This window comes from Gallus gallus, chromosome Z (genome assembly GCF_016699485.2).
Source record: "Gallus gallus isolate bGalGal1 chromosome Z, bGalGal1.mat.broiler.GRCg7b, whole genome shotgun sequence".
NCBI lineage: Eukaryota > Metazoa > Chordata > Aves > Galliformes > Phasianidae > Gallus > Gallus gallus.
In genome coordinates this window covers 81,269,461-81,280,420 of record NC_052572.1, presented here as the reverse complement: position 1 = coordinate 81,280,420, position 10,960 = coordinate 81,269,461, and the positions used below count along the sequence as shown (strand labels likewise).

At 44.7% G+C, this 10,960-nt stretch overlaps 1 long non-coding RNA gene across 1 annotated transcript; it reads left to right on the top strand.

Annotated features, from left to right (window-relative positions):
* Nucleotides 1–3,513: 3,513 nt before the first annotated feature.
* Nucleotides 3,514–6,122, top strand: LOC121108403. Its single transcript, XR_005842902.1, has 4 exons — nucleotides 3,514–3,867; nucleotides 3,936–4,069; nucleotides 4,816–4,939; nucleotides 6,078–6,122. It is a non-coding gene; the product is annotated as an uncharacterized LOC121108403 (long non-coding RNA).
* Nucleotides 6,123–10,960: the final 4,838 nt, after the last annotated feature.

The window sequence follows — 10,960 nt, the reverse complement described above, 5'->3', positions numbered from 1 at the left end:
TTTGAGTGAGGGCTTTTGGATGCTCTTGGATGCCTCGGCTGGTCCCCGCCAGCTCTCTCCTCTCTCCCGCCGTGTCCATTCCTGGCTCCCAGCTACGAGCTGGCCCTGCAGAGCATCTGCAGCCCTGTCAGCATCAGCATCCAGCAGCGGCAGGAGGAGCTCCCCCTGACCAATGCCAGGCAGTACTGCTCGGTCTGCAGGTTAGCTGCCACTTACCTCTGGGTGGCTCTTGCAGAAGACTCAAACAGCAGAGCGTTTTCCTCATCTGCAGCACGCAAATGCTACAAAAGCAGAAACAACCCAGGAAGCTGTGGGTTTTCGAGTCTGCATGGACATGTACTGTCTGTGTTGATGGTGCTCTGCCATCCTTTTTGTCCTTCTCCTTGCTTGTCCATATGCTGCTGAGGATTGGAAAGCTGCATGTCCCATAATTCCCCAGAACCCAACTTAGGTGACTGGTTACCTGAACAGGTAAGGACCGTGTAAATATACAAATCTTTCTCATTGCACAACACGGCAGTGCTGCCAGACTTTGTTATGGCTCTTTAGGGCACCTTGCAGGCTGTGTGACATTTTCCTCTCACCTTTCCCTTTCTTTCCCCAAGGTTTTGCCTTGCTTTGCCCTTTTATTCCTGCTACCTTCCTCTGTGTTGCTCAGGTGTTGCAGTTCCTTTGTGAATATCAAATCCTGAAGCACTGCTGCTCCACATGAGAGCCGTCCTGTCAGGTTGCATTGCTTCACTTGTGAAGGCCCAGGGCCTTTTTCTGGGGCCCTCGAGCATAGAAGCGAATGGCAGCGGGAGGCCTGAGTGGCTGGGATGTAGCCTAAATTTTAATCTTGACTGCGATGGTGACCTAAAGGCCTGCAAGTGAAGAAGGATCCTGGGATGGAACAAAGTATCCTGACAGTTTTGAGACAGCTTGTAGTTGTGTCTGTAGCCACAAGTGTTTTGTTTCGTAGAGGGAGCTCATCTGGGTTGTAGGTCTTGTTCTTGCGAAGACTTGTTCTGCAACAGGTGTTCCACTTGGGCTCCGTAGCACGTGCTGGCCATGCGGGTACAGCACGCAATGGAACAAACCCTGCAGGCCCTGGGGAGAGGCAAAGCAGGAGAGTGGCTGCCCCACGGTGGGGATGAAAGGCAGAGTTCCCTTTGAAGCAGGGGATGCCCTGCTGGCTCTGCCGCTCGCATCCACTGCTGGCACGTTCCTTCTTCCTCCTTTCTGGCAGTTTGCTGTCGAGCAGATTGAGGTGGAAGTCAAAGACTCAAATCCAATGTTGCGAAGCCACTGCGGATGCCAAATCCCTGCACGGGAGACCTGGCTGTGTGCAGGAGTTACTGCAGGATGAGGAGCTGCTATTGGTCTTCAAGCAGGTAGGAGTTTGTTATCCACGCATAATACTGTATGTATTTGTTGTTGTTGTTGTTGTTTTAGAATCAGTGCCAGTATGCAGTCTGATCCGATGTGTTTGAACAGTGTGGTGTAAGGATTGTCAGCTGAGAACAGCAGCAGAACATGGGGCTGTTGCAGGGGGAAGGCGTGGGGAAGGAAGCGGGGAAAGGAAAGGGAAAGCCTGGAAAAGGAATGGGGAAGGCACGGGGTGAAGGAAGGGGGCAAGAGACAGGGGAATGAAGGGGATAGGACAGAATACCTGTAGAGCAGCCTAAAAAGCAGTAACAAGCTCTGGGAGGACCGTAGAGTGCCAGATTCTGTGCTGGGTGTTTATCTGTGTGTGTACGTTGTCACTGTTTGTGCCTGGCTGCACTGCTCCAGCCCAGAGCCCGCTGCCTGCAGCTGCATCTTTGCTTCCTTCCCTCCTGCCCGGAGCCCCACGGGTGCTCCCACAACTCCCTTCCCACCCCCAAATCGGCAGAGGAGACACCTGGTAGTGGGATGGAGGAATCCCAGCAGCCCGTTTTCCTTCTGCCTGCAGCTCTCTCCTCCTCTGCCACACAGGGCTCCAGACTGTCCAATGGGAAAGACGTGGGGGAAAGGGAGTGCTGGCAGGAGCGACTGCTGTGGCTGACTGGGGAGGGTCTGCATCCCACGTGCCCTCCTGTGCTCTCTCTCCAGCTGCAGGAGGGCCAGAGAAGGGCAGATGAAAGCTGCAGCTGAGCCTGATGGACCTGCACAGCTCTCGGGCTGTCTTCCAGAGGTAGCTGTGATTTACATTAGGTAGCTGTGAAATACATTAAAGCACGAAGAAGACAGAGGCTGAGTGAACACCAATATGGCGCTCTGCTTTCTGCCAACGTGCTTTAATTTTGTTGTCGTTAAATGTACTGGGCAGTTACATTTTGGTATGTGAATATTTAAAAACAGTGCAACAGATGCTGGCAAGAAGTAATTAAAATTTTTATTATTATTATTATTATTATTATTTTCTTTTTGTAAAGCTCTTAGCACGGCTTTCCTGAGTTTGGAGGAGTTTCCCTCTGTTTTCTTCGTCTTCACCCCCACCGCCCCCCACTTCTCATTCCGTGTTCTTCCCCCGTCATCGCGACAGAGCACTGACCGCCAGCGATTGCGCCGCGGGCCGCATCGATCCCGTCGAGGTTCTTTCCGCGGTCTCTGCCGCCACCTCGTGGCCAATGCGCGGAACTGCCGCTGTCCGCTGCTCAGTCCTGCAGGCGGCACAACGCGTGCGCGTAGGAATGCGGAAGTGGCTTCGTAACCGCTCTGTGCAGCTCATCCGCCGCTCTCTATTGTGATTAGTCCTCCAGATCACAGCGAGCATGCGCCCGACGACTCCAAACCGGCAACTGTTGCTCCTAAGCGCTACGCGTGCGGGCGAGCTGCCGGTTATCGGACCGCCGGCTCAGCCATCTCCTCCTTCTAAACCAGGATGTGCCTCATCTGTTTTCACTAGATGTGAAGGACAGGTGGGGTCAGGCATCTGCAGCTACCGAGATAGCCATCCCCATCACCTCTCAGTGCTCGTGCAGCCAGAAGCAGCTGTACTGATAAGTTCAGACATCGTGCAGCTGAAACACAAACATCTGCCGTTCACTTGTGTGAACCTCTGTGTATGTATACTCTTTTGTACAGACTGCTGCTGGCCTGCTTGTGTTCAAAGAATTTCCACTGAAGTGGACTAAATATTTCTGTGGAATTGTATGCTTTTTTTTTTTTTTTTGGCCTTGATCACCTGAAAGAAATGGATGAAATGATGTGGGGAGTTCAAGTACAATCAAATGTGAAAGACTATCGAGAGTGGGAGACCTATTTGGAAAGTAACAAGAAGGGGAGGGAGAACACGTCTGGTAGTAATAGCTTGGTGATGTTAAGTTGGTATAAATTAAGTGGGACGCACTGATGTATGCTGTATTCCTACCCACATAGACTTGGGTAGAATCTATGCAGTGTAACGTCGCTACACTTGCCATATTATGCTCTTTAGGAGCGTGCTGTGTAGAGGAATATGGGTAAAATGTCAGTGGTGGTACCTTCAGAACTACCACTACGTCAGTGACATTTGATGTTTTCCAAAGCATGAATCTTGTCCACACACAGTGCTTCTGTAAATGTTGGTATGGGTAAGTCTTGCAGTTCTTCTTTGCTCCGATGCAGGTGCTATTATTAGCAAGGATTCTGTGCTTTGTTTTAAGCGGAAGATGTTCAGGAATGCGTTAACTGTTGACTTGTCGTGGTTTTGACTGTCTGAGTGTGTTCTTTTTTAGGGTGGCATCATTGCAGGATGTGCCCCGTGCCCACCAGAGGGAGTATGAGAAACACGTGGAGAGCATTGACAGTTCAAAGATAACTGCCCAGGAATGAGAGAAGCCTTCAGATGCTGCTATGAATTACAAATTCTACAGGGGCATGAAAACATACATAGAGAACTTAGTAAAGAGTTTCAATGAAAAAGTACGTGTGTTTTCCTTCCCTTCGCTGCCACCCATTTCTTTAAGATGACGAACCTGCATTTTTTCCAGGCAAAAATGAGATTTCTTCTTTGGAAATGATGATGAGAGACGACCAGTTATGAGTCAGTTCTATCAGAAACTTGAGTGTAACAGGAAACAAAGGAGGAACAGACCACCCCTCACAGTAACCTAAAATGATTAAGGTAGGATATGTACGCTGGCTTGAGCTGTGGGCTCAGCTGGGTTGTGATGGAGAAAAACAGAATGTTATTGGAAGAAGTTTTCTTCAGGTGTAGTAACCAGGGTGTCCTAAAGCTGAATGGGAGGTGGGACTTGCGTTCAGTTTTGGGATCTCAAAATGTATTTGCTTTGCAACGTGTGACTAGTAATAAGGATCTTACGTTAGGTTTGAGCTGGTATTTAGCTGGGTTGTGTGAGGATTTGTCTATGTTATCTGCTGTGTTGCTTTCCTTAACTGCAAACCTTAACTATTAAAAATAGAAAATAAAAAAAAGATGGAAGGTTGGAAGATGCTGCACAAAGTTTGGCCTCGATGAGGGTACCCTCCAGAGAATGCACTGTCAAATCTAACTACTGTCAGTTGTGCTGCAGCCTGAGGTGTTTTTTATGTAACTGTACATAACTGTACGAGGTTTCGTTGAGATGTTTCCTGTGATGGCGAGGTGTTCAAAGGCAGATTGAAGCCTATTGTACCAATAGTGTCCCGATGAACACTTTTTGGTAGGGTCTTAGGTAGTCCTGTAATAGGCAATTGGCATTCAGTTTGTGGCTTTCAGTCTTAAACAGCCTGAAAAAACTCTAGTGAGCAGGCTCTTGCTTTTCAGACTTTAATGCTCTTGTTCTCATCTCACCCTCATGCTTGAAAGCCTGTGAAAACTGTTCTTTCATTTATTTTATTCAAACCTGATTGCTGTTTACCATATTTCAGCTGAAATACATAACTGAGCTCGAATCTGCTGTACGTGCACTTCTCCAGCAGCGAGCCGTGTCGGTACTGAAGCGAAAGCAAGATGAGCTGGAAACGGAATCTACTTATATGCAGCATCTGACAAGTTAGTATGGAGTTACCAGTTACTTTCTTACCGAAATCTCATTCTTTAAGTAGAAACACGCAGTTAATTCTTGGATTATGTTTTATTTTCATGTGTAACGTTTTCTCCCTCCCTGTTGTCAGTGGGCATACTGTACTAGATGTCCTAGTTGAAATCCTTACCGAAGTAGGACGCGTAGTATCACTTCTCCGTGGTAGAATAGTGAATAGAGCATGACCAAATGCTCGGTCAGTTTTGAATTACTGATCTCAGTGGCTGTCTATCAGTACTTGAAAAGAGAAACTGAGTCAGTTTTCCAGTAGATATTAGGTTGTTTGGGACGCAGGCACTGTAGAACAGGAGGACAAGGAAGGATTGACTGATAACTGGCAGCAGCTTGAGAAGAGTGAGCTCGGGGATGTAGCCCTTTCTGGTTCTAACTGGTGTGCAGGTGGGGTGGGTGCAAAGCATGCAGACTCTGAGTGTGTGTGCACTCTGGGAAGCACAGCTGGAAGTGTCACCAAGAAAGGGAGAGAGATCCGGGGACCCTCCCTCTGCTCACACAGGTGCTCACCTCCCGGTTCAGGCTGTGACCTGGCAATCCCCCTGCACGAGGGAGCAGCCACAGCTGTCCTACAGTTCACTGATAATATTGACTGTGCTTTACACTGGACACTGTGAATTTTTCATCAGGAGGTTTTATTTACTTTGGTTAGTTTCCAAATGAAGAGCAGAAGCAGAATCAGTGTTCTGCATTCACCTCTTTGTCTTGTTCCTGGATGCAGTCACAGTTTCTATGCAAGTTGTTGCATAAGCTACATAGAACTGAGATGATGGACTGTTGAGTGCGCAGTAGTTTCTTTCAGACTACCTCTGGCAGGGATAGTATGGAGTACCATGTTAGATGTTTGGTGTTTCAGGTGGGGGGAGTTCCTAGTATGAATGTGGTGAAGTGAAGGTCGTTAGAGATGCTTTTAATGTCCTTTGGCAGCTCACAAAGTACCTTACTGTTACAGTCTGTGTCTCTAGGGTTGCATACTTACTTCTGCTTCCTCAGCGTGTTTCCTTAGGCTATTGCTCTCACCGGGTGTTCTTAGTATATCACTGAGCTTTCTTTTACGTTTGTACATGGTGAATAACTCACCTGAGTTCATTACAGAATGCAGGACTTGCAGGCGGCAGCTGAGAGAGCATTCACAAACAGCTGGTCACCACGAAGGCATGCCGAGTGATGAAGAACTGGCTCTGACAGAGGTGACTGAATTCCAGAAGAGCAAAGGTTGGTCAGGATGTGAGAGCAAAATTCCTCCCGTATTGAGAAGGATTTTCAAGGGAGAGTGAAGAAATACTCCTTTTGAATGGTATATCGTTTATTTTCTACAGCACAGAATTGATGCTTTCAAACAATTTTGACCAATGCCTGAAGAAGAATAGGTAAGACTGTAGGCTTCTTTAGTTTAATCAGTTTTTTGTCCAAAGTTGGAATGTATTTCAAATTGAGATTTGAACTGCCTTAGTGAGCAGGTCACGAGGAGCTGGGAGAGGCACGATGCGTATTTGCTGAATAACAGAAGAAGGATTTTCCTGTCTGAGCTTTTAAGAGACATACAAAATATGAAATGTAATGGGTATTTAAATCTGTGCAGTTGTTCAAAACCGCAGAGGTGTTTTTGTGGTCTTCTGTATCTTTTTTTTTTCCTGAAAAAGGCTTTGCCAGAGTGCAGGACGGGGGCATGCTGCTTGCAGGGAAGACTTCTGTACAGGAGCTTTGCCGTGGGTTACAGAGGCATTCCAGAGCTTGAGATAAGTGTTGTTAACTAGAAGGAGGATATCTTTTCCTCTTGTCAGGTTGCTTGCGTATGAATCACTTGCATCTTTATTAATGTGGAGCTGTTTGCTGACATTTTGACAACCCTACCCTCTGAAATCTAGCTTTACATTCAGTTTTAGCTTGCTGCTTTGGTCCATTCAGTGATTAGAATCCATGTAAAACTGTTAAATGAGAATCTTTTGGTATCATTAGATATATTTCTGCATGGAGTTTTTCTCTCAATCCTGACAGCTGAACAACTAACGGGAATGATCTTTCAGCAGAATTCTACAGACCTGAAACAGATGCCCTGGTTCAGAGCTGTAGAAGGATTCAGCGATGCCAAAAAGTCGTCTGAATCAAAAAGAGATGATGATCCTGATGAAGAAGTTTTGCCTAGAGTGATTGAAAAAACTATCCTGCCAAAAATTACAGGTATATTAAGGTTGTCTTGAGCACGTTCACTGCAGCTAGGTAATCAAACCTTAAGTAAGTGGTAATGTAAAATGATGTTGATAGTTACAATTACTTGTTAAGGTTACTGCAAAGGAAAGGTTTAGCTGTTTGAATGTTTGCTTCCTTGAAACTAGAGCAGATAGCCACTTGGATATCATGTATGAAATAATTCCTATTTTTCAGCATTTGCCAAGAATGTGTGGGATCCTTTATCAACTTCACAGACTGAGAACCTTACACAGCTTTGTGATAACGTGTTTGAAAAACAAGTCCTGTCCAGAAGGGAATGCAGTCAGGCAAAACAGGTAAAGGCTGTTGTGGTAATGGGGAAGGAAGTTCTTGATGCAGTGTATGCATTCACTGTAAACATTCACTGTAACATACACTTAGCCCAGTTCTGGTTTTATTCTCATGCAAATCTGGGAGTTTATCCAGCATAAAGTAGGTGAAACTAAGTTGATGTTTAGGCCCTTAGTATGAAAAGAAGTAATAACAAACGTTTATGCAGTCGCCACACTTGACTTCAGGAAGAAGTTTTAGAGAAGATTCTGTTTGTATAGTAGCTGTGGTGTTTTGTTGTGTTTTTTTTTAATAGAACCTCATAGCTGGTAAATACATTAATCTCGTTATCCAAGAGGATTTTGTTTAAAAAAAAAAAAGAAGGAAAGAAAGATGGTTAAAGCTGATACTTGCTCACAGGTCTTCAATGCAGCCGTGATCTTAGTGTCTATTATATACAGTGGCACCTGCATTCAGCTGAGTTAGCATTTTGCTTTTCCACATGAACAAATGTGCCTTCTACTGTTTCATTGTAGGCATAGTTACCAAACATTGATGTTTATGAACTCATTCCGACAAGAGTAACTACGCAGTCAGCTTAGTGCTTTTTTGCTCCTGTAACTAAAAGCTTTCATAAATGGAAAGTTCTTAGTTTATGAGGCACAGCCCAGAATCTGGTTTTGTGATCTTCACTTAGAGTAAGTGAGGGCTTGTGTTATTTGTGGTGGTCTGCTCCCCCTTCTACTCCCGACTCCTCCTTTCTTTCCTGAAATAGTTGATATTGCTGATGCTTATTGCTGGACGCTCTTAGAGAGAGGATAACTGGTAAGAGTCTGGTAGATGTGAGGTTAAGACACAGCTGGGAGAAGAGTGTTGCTAAGCCTGATGCAGCATGTTTGTCTGGTTACAGGCAGAGCTGTTCTGCTGAGAATCCATTAAACACATACTCGAGTGTTTCCAACTGCTAATTCCATTGGGTATTGCAAGGAGTTTCAGTTAACAGCTGTTTCCTTAGACCTTTATTCTGGTTGTCACTGCTGAAAGAATCCCATAGTTGTAATGCATTGGTGTTTAAGAGATGAATTGTCTGTTTGTCTTACTTTCAGGTCAAACAAAATCCTTATTTCCTCTTCCTCTTTTTCTGACCAGCACTGTGGAAGACAAATCATCGCCATGTTCAAAATTCCAAGGCAGACGGTTTTGGTCAGCTGTTGAGGTAAAGAAAAAACACCGATCTTGTCTGTGAAAATCATTTTAGTTAAAAGTAGACTGTCGTCTTTGAGGAAATGTATCTTCAGTCAAATCTGATTCCTGAGAACTTAATGCATTTTAATAGGAAGGTTAGCTGTTTTTGTCAGTGAGCTATTTATGCTCACCCACCTCTGATACGTAGTCAAGAGACTTTAATTTCATCATCTGTTCCTGCTAACCTTCCATGAGATCAGTCATTGGCACTCTGTGGATAGGTCTGTTTCCTCAGCATGTGCATACAGTGCCCATGTTGCTCTTGTAGAATAGAATCCCTGCATGTGCGTATAAGCGTATTAGTATAGCTTTATTCAATCTAAAGTGCTGAGTTATGTCTGATTAAGTGCTGAATGTCTGAATGCCTGTGATTCAATTCCCTCTTAGATCTGTTGCCTCTATGAGTGTGTTTGGATTCGTACTAAAGATGAGGTTTGGATGCAGGAAAACACATTAACGTCCCAGTTCCCCTGCTGTGTGTGCTAACAAGGCCATGGTGACAGCTCTGCATAGGCTTCCTGCTGCCATGTTGCACATTGCTGTAGAGAAATCAGGGAATTTGGGAATGTTGAGGACTTGCCATATTCACTCCTGGGGCAAGCTGTTGTGTAAGGCTTTGTCATGGACAGATGCAGAGAAGACAAGAGGGAGCTTAGTGCTGATACCTGGCAGACAAGAAACAGACATAAGATTCTGGTATCACCCTCTGAGATTGTGTATTGCCTGACTTAAATGTCCAGTCAAATACATGTTTCTAAAAGCGAGACCAGTGGTCTTTCACTGTGGATTGAAGTTTTCTCCTTTCAGTTTGTTTTCCATCCTCACTGTCAGTCTTCTCTTTAGAAGTGGTGATGTGCAGAATGGTTGAAAATGTGCTTATGTTGGGGATCTTCTGACAGTTTGGAGAGAATAAATCCTGTTTTTTGAGTACTGAGATTGGATGGACATGGTATCTTTTAAGTTTAAAAAGGAGGTTCTAATGCACCCTCAGCCATCAGATATGCATGTTCTGTTTCTCCATTACTGCAGCTGCTCTCCAAGGTTCTCCTTGGGGATGGGACTGTACAGGAAGACACAGTCCGTGGTGTGGGACTGAGCAAGCTGCTGAATCGTTACCTTCTTCTGAACCTCTTCAACACACCACCTGGGCCAGAAAACATAGAGAAGTGTAAAGAGGTGAAAGGTCTTATTTCCATGGGGACAGATGTAGTCTGAAGTGTAATTATTTAACATTTGAAGTTGTTTTTTTGTTTGTTTCTTTGTTTTTTAATGACCTTGGTGTATAAAAGAATTTCAAAGCAAAGGAGAAGTCTCCTTCTTTCAAAGGAGAAGTCTGCCAGAAGTGGTGTGACTTAGTTTTATTGAAAGCCTTTTTTTTTTCTTTTTTCTTTTCTTTCAGAATACTCTCTGGGTGAACAGGTGGTTGCATGCTTCCCAGAAAGGTGGTTCCAAAATCTTGGAAGTGGGTCAACTCTCCCCGAGTTAGTGAACTTCTGCCAGCATTTGGTTCAGTGAGCACATATGCTTCACAGGAGTAACCACAGGTAACAAACAACATGTTCTTTGGGATGCAGCACTTCCTCGTATTCTTTATGTTAGTATTTCTTTTAGGGACGTGGTTCAGTGGGCATGGTGGTGATGGGTTGACATTTGGACTAGATGATCTTTGTGGTTTTTTCCAACCTTAATGATTCTATGATTCTTAAATTCCTCAAGTCTCATACATTTAACACTTTCAGTGATGTACTTCCAACATCTACGTACAACTAAAGATGCAATCCATAATGTAAGATGGATCGCTTTTGCAGTACTAGTTCAGGCTAGTTTGAGGCTCTAGACGTTGGGTGCAGTTAATGGTCAGTGTAGCTCAAGGCAGGTTTTAGCTTTATTGATTTTGAAGTCAGGTGTGAATGTGTTGCTATGTCAACTTGTTTTTGTAATAGTGATGAAACTGAAGAAGTTGTTCTCCTGTTGGTGAGAGTCAAGGCTCTGCGTATTGCTGAAGAGCTCATTGAAGAGTGCAAAAGAGAACATCTTAAATCTGTGATCAGGAAATAAGGATTTCTTTGAAGCAGCAGTTCTTTTACTGAAACAAGCCTGATGCTCACTCTAAAAAAGTGGTCATGTTTAATGAGTGGACTGCCTGCAGTTGTTTTACTGTGAAATATTTTGGTTTTTTTTTCCAAATGCCTTCTGATGCTGTCTACTCCTAGACAGAATCACAATGGTCAGTGTGAAGTGCAGGTGTTCTG